The following is a 13,420-nucleotide window of genomic DNA, read 5'->3' as shown; positions in this document are numbered from 1 at the left end:
GTCTTACAGAATAATCTCTCACCTTGGAGACTCATATATCTGGAAGCTCAGCTCTGTCACCTGACCTTCCTAATACCAGCATCAATTATTTCTCCTGCTATATCTATATACAGAAGCATCTAGGTGGTATGCTGGACCTGGAATCAGGAAGACCTAAGTTCAAATCCAGCCTCAGACACTTGCTAGCTATGTGACCCCGGACTGTCTGCTTCAGTTTCTTAAACTGTAAAATGGGGATTAATAATAACACCTACCTCCCAGGACACTTACGAGGATCAAATGAGATGATATTAGAAAAATGCTTAGCACAGTGCCTAGTACATGGCAAGTACTTCATAAATGTTCTTTCCCTTGCCCCCTGACACTAATACTTCAACCTGAGTCACTGTGAGTCCTCAGAGCCTTGGGTACACAGCTGAACTTTTTCCAAACTCTTTTGCACATTCATTGTTGCTCACTTCTCCAAGATCTCCTATTTTGCTTTTAATGGGAGGGAAGGGCAAGTTCTTTGACCCCCATTCCATGTGGTTAGAAGGTAAGAAAGTGACAGTTAACCATTAAAATACTACCAAGAATAGTTAAGAACACTGGCTCCAAAAAAATCAATCAGCCAGTCTAACATAGAACTTTAGCCTAACATATGTGTTTGATGAAAGGCACTGCATGGTCACAGAGATTGTCCACAGTAAGGAATTCAAGGGAAACCCAGCTGAGAGCTGATTCCCAACTTACCCTACATGAACATGAGCATTTTATGCTAAATAAGTCAATAACTGCAACAAAATCGTAAGTGAAACAAGGCTATAATTGACATCTCTAGCAGAGCCTTCTAGGTAACTATACTTGGCCCTGTGTTTAACATTTTTATCAGTGATTTGGGTGAAGGTACAAATGAAACACTCATCGAATTTGTAAAAGACACAAATTTGAGAGGGATGTTCAACATGGTGGATAACAGAATAAAGGTTCCAAAAAAAAAATTTCAACTGGCTAGCATTAGGCCAAATCTAATAAGATGAAATAAAATAAGGACAAAAGTCATAATTGCTTTCACTTACCTCTTTTCACCCCCAAATCAGCAGGGACAACCAGAACATCTAGGTGGCAACATACTGGACTTGAATCCGGAAGGCCTGAGTTTAAATTCTGCCTGAAACACTTACTAGCTATGTGACCCTGGTCAAGTCCCTTACCCTCTCTCATTCTCCATTTCCTCATCTTTACAGCAGTGGAGATTGGATTCAATAGCTCCCTTGCAGTCATCTAGGATTGTAGGATTTCGAAATCCAAAGTGCCAGTTAGGGGAACCATCTTCATCTTTCTGCTTGCTTCCTTTGCCTTTCATTCTCAGGCCCCCACATGCCTCAGAAAGGAAACATCTGTTCACCCTGTATTCTTCCCAATGCTTTTCAGGGAGCAAATTAATGTCCAATTTCTTTCATTTGTTGTTGTCACCAATGTGACAGATAATGTGACTATTTTAAAGGAAGGCTCGGCTGAGCCAGAAACATTTCATCTAAGACACTCGGTTTCCTGATGCAGTTTGAAGCTCAGACCCAGGGCAGGAAGTGTTGTGAACTCTGTGGGCTGCTGTGGTGATGGGGCTGGAAGCCCTTTCCCTTACACACTGCGGTCCAAGCACTTACATTCTTTCCCTGGAGGCCTGGTTTGCCTGAGGTCGTGAGAAGTCTCCAGAGCTCTAGAATCTCTTAGAAGGCTATGAATGGGAATTCTCCCCCCCTTCATCCCCCTCACTCCACCCACCCATCCCCAAACCCAGTGTGGAATGCTTAATACGGAAATGCTTGTAGGGGTAGAATTTCATCTTTGGAAATCATAGGAATTTAGATGTCAACAGTTTAATAAAATTCTGTGTGAACCTAGTAAAAGCTGAGATAAACACTCTGTGTGTGTGTGTGTTTTAATGGCAGTTACAGAGGATTCACAGTATTGTGGCATAAACACTGTCAAAGGATATGAGTTTGACTCCTGGCTCTATATGTGACCTTGATCAAGTCCTTTGACCACTCTGAGACAGTTGTATTACATGACTTCCAGGATCCCTTTTAGCAACTGACCCAGTATTACAGAGGTGTAACCTCCTAAAGCTCCAACTTTAGGCTGATTCAGGAGGAATCAATTACTTTTGGTTCCGAGAAACAATTTGTCAAACCAAAGGCCAGGGCATCATCTATTTATTGAATAATTAGGACTACATCTACTATTATTACTGTTACTATCAGCTCACATTTATAGAGCTCTATCTCTTCTGATCCTCACAGCAACTCTGTGAGGTAAGCGTTATTATTATCCCCATTTTACAGTTGAGAAAAATGAGGATCAATAAGGTTAAATGGATTGACAAGGTCACATAGCTAGGCATCTAAAGCAAGATGTCAGTTTAGTTCTTCCTGCTCCAAGACTAGTGTATATCTACTATTCAGCTCTATCTCTTAAGGCAGCAGGGTATGCTCTGTATTAGTGAAGGGATTATTAGCATTGATAAAATCAGTGATCAAAGTGGATCTATCACCCCCCTCCATGGTCACTTCACCGGCTCATACTCACAGTGAAGGTTGAGTCACCAGAAGAAGATTAACTACTACCCTACTGGGAATTCTATAGAGTTAATGAGCCCCCATTGTGCTTCCCATTAACAATCAGCCAGTAGGCTTAACTAGCTTTTAGCAAAGGTATTTACTCAGATAGCACGGGGACAGGGAAAGGAGAAGGGAAGGGAATAAACATTTATATAGTGCCAGGCACTATGCTAGCAATTTACAAATAATATCTTATTTGACTCTCACAATCACTCTATAAGTTAGTACTGTTATTAACCCCATTTTACAATTGAGGAAACTGAGGCAAAGAGAGGTTAAGTGACTAGTCCAGGGTCACATTAGTAAGTAGCTAGTCACACAGCTGGTGTTTGAGGCTAGATTTGAACTCAAGTCTTCCTGACTCCATGCTCAGTACTCTATCCATACCACCACTTAGCCATCAAGAATAGTTGATATAAAACATTCTTTCTAAATTATCTTCCTGAAAACACAAAGTCCTAACATTCTTCTCTGGTAGACGGGGTCACTCTCATTGACATTGCTGATTGGAACAATCACAAGGGTCTACCACCTCAAGGTGATCCTATGTCTGGAATCTATCACAGTTTGACTGCTTCATTGCTGAACTGAATCAGCTGCTGAAATTTATCCTATTTAAAGACCTCAGAGGTGTTGTTAGCTTGTTTGAGAGGAATTCATACCTATAAAGAGATCATCACCTTGTTCACACATTAAAAACTTCATCAAGATTGACTATTCTTAGATTTAAATCTTTGTAATTATTAACTGAGGACCCCAATCTTACCTTAGGACCCTGGATTTAGATCTGGAAAGAGCTTTAGAAGACATCTAATCCGATCCCCCCCACCTTTTTTTTTTTTTACAGTTGAGGAAACTGAGACCAAGAGAGACTAAGTGACTGGGCCAAAGTAATATAGGCAATAAATGGCAGACCTGGGATTTGAACCCGGATTCTCTCACTCCAAATTCAGCACTTTTCCCCATTGTACCCTGCCACCCCTTCTGAAATATCAAAGTAATAATGAGAAAACAATAGGCACTTATACTCAGGGCCCCTAGTCCTGATGAGTAAAACACCCTTTATAAATACTTCTCTGTATTTACAGGGCCTGGGTTTACAGATAAAGAAGCCCAGGACGATAAGGACAGTCTACTAAGTGACTAGGAAGAGCAGTGGGAGGGGAGAGTCAGCAGCAGTGGGTAGTGGCAATCAGTCAGTCAGCCAACAAGCATTAATAAGATCTTCCTATGTGCCAGGTGCTCGGCCCAGGCAATATTCACTGCTGTTGGGGAAGTGGAAAAATCTGAGAAGAAAAAACAAGGCTGTTTTACCCCATCACAGCCCTGACCCGGGGATATGGAACTCTTCTCCTAGGCCGATCTCCCTGCCTGTGGGTGCACATGGGACATTAAAATCTAAGGGACTCAGAAGTAATGCAGCACACTGCAAAGTCTCGCTTTGATTACTCCTTTTTCAATAATAATATCACGGGGCAAGAGAAACATAAGACCATGACAAGCCAGCCACGTGCAAAAGCTTGTGCCTAGCTGACGCCCTGACTCACTCCAGTGGGGTGTATCAGAGTCGCTCGATGCTGATCTCACCGAAGAACTCATAGCCCCAGGCTCACCTCAACCTACAGAGATGCTGGAGCAAGCAGAACTGCCCAACCCTGTAGAAGTATTACACAGAGGAAAGACACACCTCAGCTCCATCTAAGACACCTATACCCTCAGGCAGTGGATTTCTGGTTAATGAATGTGCTGAAAGCCACCTAAAATAGTATAAAATTCAGAGGATTCAGAGAGGCTGGGTTCAAATACCACCTTTGGCATCCTATCTTATTTGACCTTTCCCATCTTTGAAATCTTGGACAAGTCATTTGTATTCAACTATTTTGTATTTATTCTCTATATACTTATATATATTCTTGTCCTCCCCAGTAGAAAGTAACCTCCTCATGAGTCAAGATCATTTCATTCTTCATACTCGTATCCTAAGCACCTAGTATAGTACCTGGCAAATGGTAGGCACTTAACAAACGCTTGTTGATTGATTGATTGATAATAGCAACAGCTATCAATATTCTCATTTGTAAAATGAAGGAGTTGGAATACATGGTGTCTGAGGGTCCCTTCTAGTTCTAGAGCCACAGTCCTATACAGCTGTCTCCTTTTTCTTATGTATCACATCCCATGATTTGAGAGATTTGGGACCTACCACAGGCATGCTGGTATGAGAAGTGATTACACAAAGAAGGGGAAGAATAAGGTTTATATTTTCCACAAAATATGTCTTGAATTGAGTTGAAAAGAAAATATATGATCCACCAAATCTCTCCAAGAAAAACTCAGGGGTGGGGCATACATTTCAAACATGGCAAGTATATGGATTTGTTTTGCTTGACTAAGCTTTTTTGTTACAAGGGAGGGCTTTGCGGGGGGGGGGCAAGAGGTTGGGGAGAAATAGCAACATCAGTGTCAAAAAATGTAAGTGTTTCTTCAAAAATAGCATTAAAATGCACAGAAAGGAGCAGTTCTGAGGGAGGCAGACATATAGGACAGCTAAACAGTGTTAATTTGAAATAAACCTTTTTTTTAAAATAACAAGTCATATACGTAACAGAAGTTTGTAACATCATATACATACTTCTCCTTTTCTGTTCTTCTTAGTATATGGAAATGATCATGTTTACTAAAGTTTGGCAAGGTCAAGATGATTTCTTAGGTGAGAAATTTTGCAGGAGTGAAGGGGAGGTGGGTGTCAGGATTCACATCTCATAGAGATAGGACTCAATGGATTAATGAAGAAAGCAAATGTACAGATATTTTCACTAGGGAGGGTTCTCTGCTACATTGACTGCTGATGAGTCATATCTTTTTGCCCCATGGGGAAGCTAAGAACAACTATAGAGTTTTTCACAGTGGAGATGGGGGTGAGAAGGTGGGAATGAAGGCCTAAAGAGCTGGCACAATTTGTATCTTGCTGAGAATGTAGATATGTCTCCCTAGGACGAGGGTTCTTAGCCTTTTTTGCATGTGTCACGACCCCTCTGGCAGACTGGTGAAGCCTATGACTCCCTTCTGAGAATAACGGTTTTACATGTGCAACATAAGATACACAAGATTACAAAAGAAGCCAATTATGTTCAAATACACGTATCAAAATGATTAAAAATATTGACAGACCTCAGGGTAAGAACCCCCAGGAACGTTACAGGGGCAATCAGAGAGACCAGGTCCCTCAGTGGTTCTGTCCCCAATTAAGCACAGTTTGTAATCTTACTTTCCACTTAAACACTGATAATAATAGCTTGTCTTTATATAGCTCTTTATAACTGCCAAGTGCTTTGGTTATATACACGGCCTCAGCTGAAGGGTGGTGGAAGCAATCAGGTAAAGTCAGTGCCTAGAGTGGCCGTGGCAAAACAAAATACAATGTAAAGCCTTGCCTCCCAGTTAGATCATGATAATGTCAAGTCGACAGGCATTTACTAAATACCTATTATCCTACTATGTGTCAAACATTGTACTAAGAAGCTAAGTCCTGTGGACACACAAAAAAAATAGTAATTTGTATTACATAGCATTTTATATTTATCTGTCTGTCCACAGATAGATAGATGATAGATAGATAGATAGATAGATAGATAGATAGATAGATAGATAGATAGATGTGCATATACCAAGTGTTATATGTATATATCTCAGCTGATCCTCAACTCTGTGAAGTAGACAGTGAAAATATGATTATCTGCATTTTACAGAAGAGGAACTGAGACTCTGAGCAGCTAACCTGCTCATGGTCACATAGCTGACCAAAGAGCAGGTCAAAGAACATAAGCAAAATAGCCTTCCAAAGAAAATCACAAACTATGAATAACCATAAGAAGAATGCTTCAGGTCACTAATAATAAGAGAAATATGAATCAAAACAGCTCTCATGTTTCACTTTACACTGAGCAAAGTGGCAAAGGTAACATGAAAGATGAGGGTGGTCAATATCGGAGGAGTTTGGGGAAGATGGATGATTAATACACATGTTCATGACAAATTAATGCAAAATAAATATATGGGGTGGGGGTGGGAAGACTAATGACTAGAAGGCTCAGGGAAGGCCTTTTGAAAGAGGTGCCACTTAAGCTGATCCCAGAGTAGAGCTAAGAGTTCTGAAAGCGGGAGGGGAGGAGGGAGAGCATCCCAGACATGTGGAAAAACACAGCAGCAAGAGATAAAATGTGGTGTATGAGGAATAGTAAGCAGACCAATTTGGATGGAGACCAGTATGTGACCAGAAATGGTTTTTAGTTATCAAAAATGGGAAAATGACCAAAAATATCATTGTCATATTAAACAAATATGTATGGAACTGATTTACTCATTTTCAAAGGACTCAAATTAATATGGACATTATCATCCATGATGCAGTTTAGCCTTACAATTATTTTCTAGACTAATCTGTGATTTCATAGCAATAGGGAATTCCCAGTGAGGAAACTTCCTCAATCTACATAGTTACTCTGCAACTTATAATCTTAGAGGGTTTCCTGGAATGTTGAGAGGTTAAATGATTCACCCAGGGTCACATAGCCAATATGTGTCAGGAGGCAAGATTTGAACCCAGAACTTCCTATCTTCAAGACCAGCTCCCTATCCACTGTGTCACATTGCCTATTGATACAAGTACACAAATAGGCTATATAGCCTTACAACATAAATCCACAATATAAAGGAGCAATATAGCCAGTGAAAAAATATATTCCTCTTAGTTTTTCTTTAGTTTATATTCTAACAGCTCTGTCATGGACGAAAACCAGGAAAAGAGATCCAGGAGTAGAGGAAAGAGTGGTATGACATGAGGCTGAATCTGTAGCTGGCAGTGATTCTCCTGGGCTAAAGTACACAGCCCTTTATCTGCATGCCTAATTCTCTCTTGAGCTAATTTTTACCCCCTTATTCTTCAGCTTAAATTTTAATTATGAAGAACCCCCCCCGACACAATTTGATACTTGATTCTAGCTGTACAGAGGACAATTTAACAGGTTGAGTCACTAAATTGGGATTCACGGTGAGTCATGACTGAGTATTCCTATCTCCCTGTCTGCCATTCTACTGAATGTCCTCACTCAAAACATAAACAGTACATTACTAAGAATAAAAAATACCAAAAGAGGTAAGTCTGTCTAAAAGAGTGAGCCAAGGTCAGAACAGAGAATCCCCTCCCTTCCCCTCCCCCAGGAGAACACTGGTTAAAATAACTTTCATAGCTGTGATGGTACTCCCTTGCAGGTATCATTCAGTTGACACCTGAGAGCAATATAAGTGGGGAGGCTACTGGTTCTGGGGAGCTGATAGGGGTGTCCACTGGCTAAATGCACATGAGGTGCAGTGTTTATCAAGGTATTTATCAAGAATCTCACACTTAGCAGCCTACTCATTGTGGGACATGCACCTGTGAGGATGAATCCCAGTGGACACTGCCAGGAACTTGAAGATAACATTGAAGATGGTCTTAGCAAGAGTTCCGAGATGAACAAGCACGTCAGTCTAGGTGTCTGAACAGGGTGGGGTTCTCCCTCTGATACCATCTGCCATAAGATGAAAATGAAGAGAAAAAAAAAGCCATAGCAAGGGGAAATGACAAACATGGCAAATGCAGTATCTGAGAGTTTTCTGAAGTCTTTGAAGAAGATGCTCAGAAAAGATGAGTAGGGAGAAGCAGGGAGGGGATGGGAGGAAAGATATAAATAATGGCAACCTAATTAAAACAGCACCCCAGGCAGGTCTGAACAATCAGATTAGCAAAAATAAATTCTTAGAATCTAGATATCAAATTTCATCTTCACATTATAATGCAAAAATCAATACAAGTATTAAAAGTATATTCATAAAAATTACAGAGTAATTAATATTTCAATGCATTTTTTATTTTTCTAGCCATGATGTGGAAGAAAGAAAATTAACCTAGAAAATGGAATCAATTAAAGGCACTAACTCCAGACTTCTGCAGGAAGCTATCAAATGGTGTAGAAAAGTAGTATGTTACATATTTTGGGAGCCTGAGGCCATGTCCACACAGCCAACTCCATGGGGAAAAAAAGTCAAAAAATCAATCCTTTGTACACTCAAAAACACCCTCACTTATAAAATGAAAGTGTTGAATTAGGTGGCCGCGGAAGTTTTAGTTTTAAGTCTATGATTTTATGATGATGTATTCTATGTTGTATATCTATATTTTTTAGCTAGTTGGGCCAAGAAGCAGACAATTTCAATATCAGCATCAGAAAGAACATAGAAAGAGTGACTATGGCCTGGGGGAAAGTCAGAGAGAAGTTTCTGCTTCCTGAAAAAGAACTTCTGCAGGAAAAATGTAACAAAATGCATCAAAACATAAAATACAAGAAAAAAAGATAAATGAAACACTAATATTATTATTAATGAATATAGCCAAACTAGTCTTCATCTTGAAGGATGTATCATTTTAAAATTCCCATTTCCTAAAACCTAAGAATTTTACATTATAATAGTAAAATATCTAAAACACAAAATAAATCTACTTGTTCTAAATTAAAGTAGCTGTGGAATCCCCTATTACTAAAGAAAAGTCATTGTATATTTGCAGATTCATAATGCTTTAATTTTTTAGTGAATCAGAATAAGACAAAAAAAAATCACATTTAAATATTCTTTCATGTGAAAGGAGAGACCTATGGTCTGTGTTCCCACTGCTCCCTAACCCCCACCCAGCCAAACCCAAGGTTTGGCTTCCTGACATCCAAATGTCACCACCTCACCTCCTGGCTTGGGTCTTTGCAAATTGGCTTCACTTGCCAGAAAGAAAACAAACTTTTCCTTTCTCCCTTACTCTAGCTCCCTAGGGAGAGTACAAAATCCTTCCTGGTGAGTGTTTTTGTTATTGGCTTAAAATAAGAAAAGGAAAAATGTGCATGTTTAGAGAAGTCTTAATCTAGGCCTTAATATCTGGTCATAGTTTCTTGATTTCCTAAGTGAACCCCTTCTTTTATATTTAGTCTTCAAAAGTCAGTGGGCCCAAGCCCATCTGAATTGTAGAACCTTAACTAGGAATTCTTGTTCCAAGGGGCAGTTAGGTGGCACAGTGGATAGAGCACCAGCCCTGAAGTCAGGAGGACATGAGTTCAAATCTAGCCTCAGACCAAACACTTGATACTTACTAGCTGTGTGACCCTGGGCAAGTCACTCAACCCCAACTGCCTAAAAAGGGAAGGGGGGAAAAAAAGGAATTCTTGTTCCCAGGGAAAATTCAATTGGATGCAGGGTGATGTTTTGCCCAAATTTAATTGGGCCATCAGAGCAGGAAATCATTCCCCAGACAATCTGATCCACATCTTAGTTGCATAGATAATGGTTTTCAACATCCCCCAATTCCAAGAGGAAATGGAGGGCCAATGAGAGAGGGAAAAAAATGAAAGAAGAAAAACTGAAAGGAAGAAAGGATGAGAAAAAGAAGGTACCAAAGAAAGAGACACAAGCAATGAGATACAAGATGGCAGCCAGGGGCTAGATGAGGATGTGAAGGTAGTGGTGGCATGGTGTCAGGAAAAACTCATATAGTTCAGGGAGGGAATGTACCCATTGGTGTCATGCTTTGGGACAAATTCTTAGTTGCCTTACCCTAGTTATGGATCTGCTAGGCTGGATGATAGATCAAACCTTTGGCTTCTGGCTTAGGTTTGATTTGACAAAATCTGTACAAAAAATATGTACAAAAAATTATCTGACAAAAAATTATGATTTGACAAAAACTGTATGCTGCCTTCTTGATTCTGGTTCCTAAGCCTCAACTCCAGATGCAAGAGCTTCAGGTTTATATCAAACACTTCCTTCTCTGTTCCCCTCTCCCAAAGTCAGCTCCAGGGCTTAAGATCAATTTTGATCCCAATGATTATGGTCCTAGTAAGTTTCCATCCTTACCCATTGGATGTCAAAAAAAGAAAAAAAAAACCCAAACACCAAACCCTTTCCTATCTCACATCCAGAGATTCTTTCCCAGTATTCATGACTCTGACACTGACCTAGCACCATCTTGCTCCATCATCCTAGAGGATTCAATGGATCCTGACCTAGAATCATTCTTTCTCTCTTGCCCTTCCCTCATCCCTCCTGGATGTTTTTTTCTAAACAAAGTCACTAGTGAATATTACATCTGGTTCTGCCCTTTGTGGTGGAGCTGGCTTCTCCATTGTACCCAGCATGGTACAGTGCCCTAGATTTGGAACAAGAGGCCTTAGGTTCAGATCATGACTCTACTACTTACATGTTACCAGGACAACTTTCCCAGACCAATTCATTTTTTGGTTCTTCTCCAACCCTGGGCAGCTAGGTGGTAGAGCGGATTTGGAATTAGCAGAGATTCAGCTTCATATCTTACTTCAGACACTCACTATGTGAATCTGGGCAACTCATTCCATCTCTCAGCCCATTTCCTCATCTGTAAAATGGTCACATAATAATAGCATTTACCTCAGAGGGTTGTTGTGGGGATCAAATGAGACCATTTATGTAAAGTGCTTTGCAAATTTTAAAGTTCGATATGAGTGTTAGCTATTAGTGTTATTATTATTCAAACTTGATCCCCAAGAGACTTTTCAAAAAGTTCTTCTTTGGGGGTCTTTAGGTCCCCAGCTCACTTAGCAGAACTCAGATAACAGATATATCTTCAGATCGATGACAATTGACACCTGTTTCAAGATAGCTTATTCCACCTGTTCCACATATGCTTAGGTATAACAATCAACAAGCATTTATTAAGCACCTACTGTTTTCCAGGCACTGGAGATATAAAGACAAACATGAAAGAGCCACTGTCTTATTGCTCATGCTTCCTTCCCATGAGAATGGCTTTAGAATTCCCATCTAATGAAGGTTTATAATAGAAAAATATCTTGAATGTACAGTCAGTAACGTACCTTTTGGTAAAGGCAAGGTCACGATACCAAAGGACCCAATTAAAAAGTTAAATCGCCTTTTCCAGACACCAAGCAATTTCCTTTACTCTGTATTGCTATTGACCTTTTAAACTAGGTACTAAAAAAATTAATAAGCACTTACTTAAACCTTCAGGCAATCAAATTTCCTGCCTTTATTTTATCAAGACCATTCTTGGAAACAGCAAAATTGAATTTATCCACATTAACTTCAGCCACTCTCTTCCAGTCTGTTCAACTTGCATCTTCTGACCAGTAAGTAAATCTCCTTGGAAAGCAGGAGGGGCTGTGGCCGTTGCAATCTGGCTGGCCCTTAAAGCAAAGCCCCACTGAAGCATATAGTGGGAGCAGCAGACTTTCTCGCTTCCCTGGGGCATCCCCAGCTCTCTCCTATTACCTAGACTTGGGGAAGTCCTCAACAGCTCTTGGTTTTCGCATTAGTGAACTTTTCTGCTGGTCTTTTTCATTTCTGCTTCCAGTTTTGATATTTCGAGTATCTGTGGATAACTTGAGCACTAGATAAACCTGGGACCTGACAGCTGTGGTTGGCTATTGAAATTTCCACCTCACTAATAGGGGGAGGTGATATTTTGTCTTCCAACTTGAATCAGGGAAGCAGGAAAGAGCTGGCACCCACTGCCCATGTGCTCTAAGTCAAGAATGCAGTTGTATGCAAAAGGACACTAACTTCCAGGAAGAGCTTGGGGAAACAGTTGAGGAAAATGGACCCAATTGGAATACTTATCAGAAGAAAATTGGCCATTCCACAAACAAGAAGAGCAAACCATCATATACTCTGGCCCACTAAGTGCCCCAGAGAAGTGCTTAGGATCCTCAGTCTGAGAATTCACTGTGGGTATGATGGTGGAAGATGTTAGGTACCAGGAGTGGGGCACCAGCACTGGGATATTAGGGACAGCAGCCCAGGTCTGGGGACAAGGGAATGGTCTTTCTGTTGATCGATTTTTTAAATCAAGCAGCCTCGTTACCACCTTGAACGCAACAGGCAATGGAAACAGGATGAAATGTGGCATTGTAGTGAAATAAGAGCAGGTACTGAGATGAAGAAAGAATCGGGGTTCTAAGACCACTTCCTACATTTTCTAGTTGTCCCACCGGCAGGTGATATAATGTCTTTGAGCCTCAATCTTCAGATCTATAAGATGAGAATAACAATAACTATAAGAATTACTCCACTGGGTTTTCGTGAGGATCAAATGAGATAATGTAAGTAAAGTGATATATAAATGTCACCTTTATTATAAAACCCTGTAGCCTGTCATGCCCACAGGAGGCAAAGAGACTTTAGGAGGGCACCTGATCTGTGAGACAGGAGGCTCCCTAGATTCCCAAATTCTGCCCCTGCCTCTACCACTAAGATCAAAGAATCTTGTGGGAAGACTCCAGAATAAAACCCAGGGAAGACCTAGGGGTAGGGAGAAGAAGGGGTTGAGTCATTGTGGACTAGAGCAGTGCCCCAGGAGACAGGGGTCCAGATCACAGACTATCAAGATGAGGCCATTGAGCACAGGGATTCCTACAAGGGGGAAAATAGTTTAATGATATCTACCTGCCCTCCCTTTCTCTGTCCACCTTGGGAGAAGCTATCCTAATGGGTGCCAATGAATTTCTATTTATCCACACTCATAACTGCATTGCATATACATAAAATTGTTTTTGCTTACATGAGAGAGAGAAGTGGTAGGCAGTAGTCAATATAGAAACATTAAAAAAATCACTCAAATTTTATTAGTTTATAAACTTTGTTATTGTTCAGTCATTTCAGTCACATCTAACTGTTTGTGACACCATTTGGGGTTTTCTTGTCAAAGATACTGGAGTGGTTTGCCATTTCCTTCTCCAGCTCATTTA

Source organism: Phascolarctos cinereus, unplaced genomic scaffold (genome assembly GCF_003287225.1).
Source record: "Phascolarctos cinereus isolate Bilbo 61053 unplaced genomic scaffold, phaCin_HiC Scaffold_1;HRSCAF=81, whole genome shotgun sequence".
NCBI classification, from domain to species: domain Eukaryota; kingdom Metazoa; phylum Chordata; class Mammalia; order Diprotodontia; family Phascolarctidae; genus Phascolarctos; species Phascolarctos cinereus.
This window is presented reverse-complemented; position numbering follows the sequence as displayed.